This window comes from Fukomys damarensis, unplaced genomic scaffold (genome assembly GCF_012274545.1).
Source record: "Fukomys damarensis isolate Sample0158 unplaced genomic scaffold, DMR_v1.0_HiC HiC_scaffold_21, whole genome shotgun sequence".
NCBI lineage: Eukaryota > Metazoa > Chordata > Mammalia > Rodentia > Bathyergidae > Fukomys > Fukomys damarensis.
Genome location: NW_022900933.1, coordinates 7586046 through 7587041, shown reverse-complemented (window position 1 = coordinate 7587041; position 996 = coordinate 7586046). Strand labels below are relative to the sequence as shown.

Genomic DNA, 996 nt, shown 5'->3' with positions numbered 1-996 from the left:
GGTCTCGGCGTCTCCGGCACCCGCGGGTTCCCGGGCCTGGGAAGTGTGCAGAGAGCAGAGGGGCGAATCTGCTCCCGGCTCCCGTTCGTGGTGTGGAGCCCTTCGCATGGAGAAGGATTTGATGAAAAATCTTACGGTGTCGCACAGGGATCCAGACCTGGGCCGCCTGGACCCCTCTCGCAGGGCTGCGTCCCTCCCCGCCTGGACGCGCGGCCTGGGGAACTGGGGACACCACGTAGGTCCGGCAGAAAACTCTGCAGACTGGAGGAGCCTGGGGAAGCCGTCCTGCAGGTGCTGGGCTGATTCTCCAGCACTGACTCAGTCCCTCTGCGCTCGGATGATGTCACCTGACTCCCATCCGCCTCTGGCTCTGCGCTGCTATTAGGTACCCTTAAGGCGCGAGCCCCACAGAAAACCTTCACCGTGGAATCTGTACTGGTCCAGATGTATCGACTCTTGGGACGGAACCCACAGCCTCACGCGCATTAGGCAAACACTAGCCCTGAGCTACATCCCCAGCTCTTGTATTTTACTTTGAATCAGGGTCTCGCTACATTGCCCAGCCTGGGCCCCAATTTGGAATCCTCAATCCTCTTGCCTCAGCCTCCAGAGTGCCTGAGATTGTGAGCCCACTCTACTGGGCTCAAACTTTGTTTCTTATCGTGATTCCCTAAACGATACCATGTAACAACTCTTTCCTTAGCATCTACTTCGTATTAGGCAATTACAAATCATGCACGGACGATTTGAAGTCTATGAAAAGCCGGGCATAGTAGTGCACTCCTGTAATTCCAGCACTCAGGAGGCTGAGGCAGGAGGATAGCCAGGATTTAAAAATACTAGTACTACTACTACTGATGCTACTATTACTACTACTAAATAAATACAATAAATAAATAAAGTCTATGAGAGCACCAGGCTTAGTGGCACACCCTTGTGGTTCCAGCGCTCTGGAGGCTAAAGCAGAAGGATGACTGAAAGTTCAAGGCCAGCCTG

At 53.8% G+C, this 996-nt stretch overlaps 1 protein-coding gene across 1 annotated transcript in view; it reads right to left on the bottom strand.

The window, feature by feature from the left end:
- Syne2 (spectrin repeat containing nuclear envelope protein 2) overlaps positions 1–320 on the bottom strand; it is a 310603-nt gene extending 310283 nt beyond the window's left edge. Inside the window, exon 1 of the mRNA XM_010602996.3 lies at positions 136–320. The gene's annotated coding sequence lies outside the window, so the exon portion shown is untranslated. The remainder of the gene's footprint in view (positions 1–135) is intronic.
- Between the last annotated feature and the right edge of the window lie 676 nt (positions 321–996).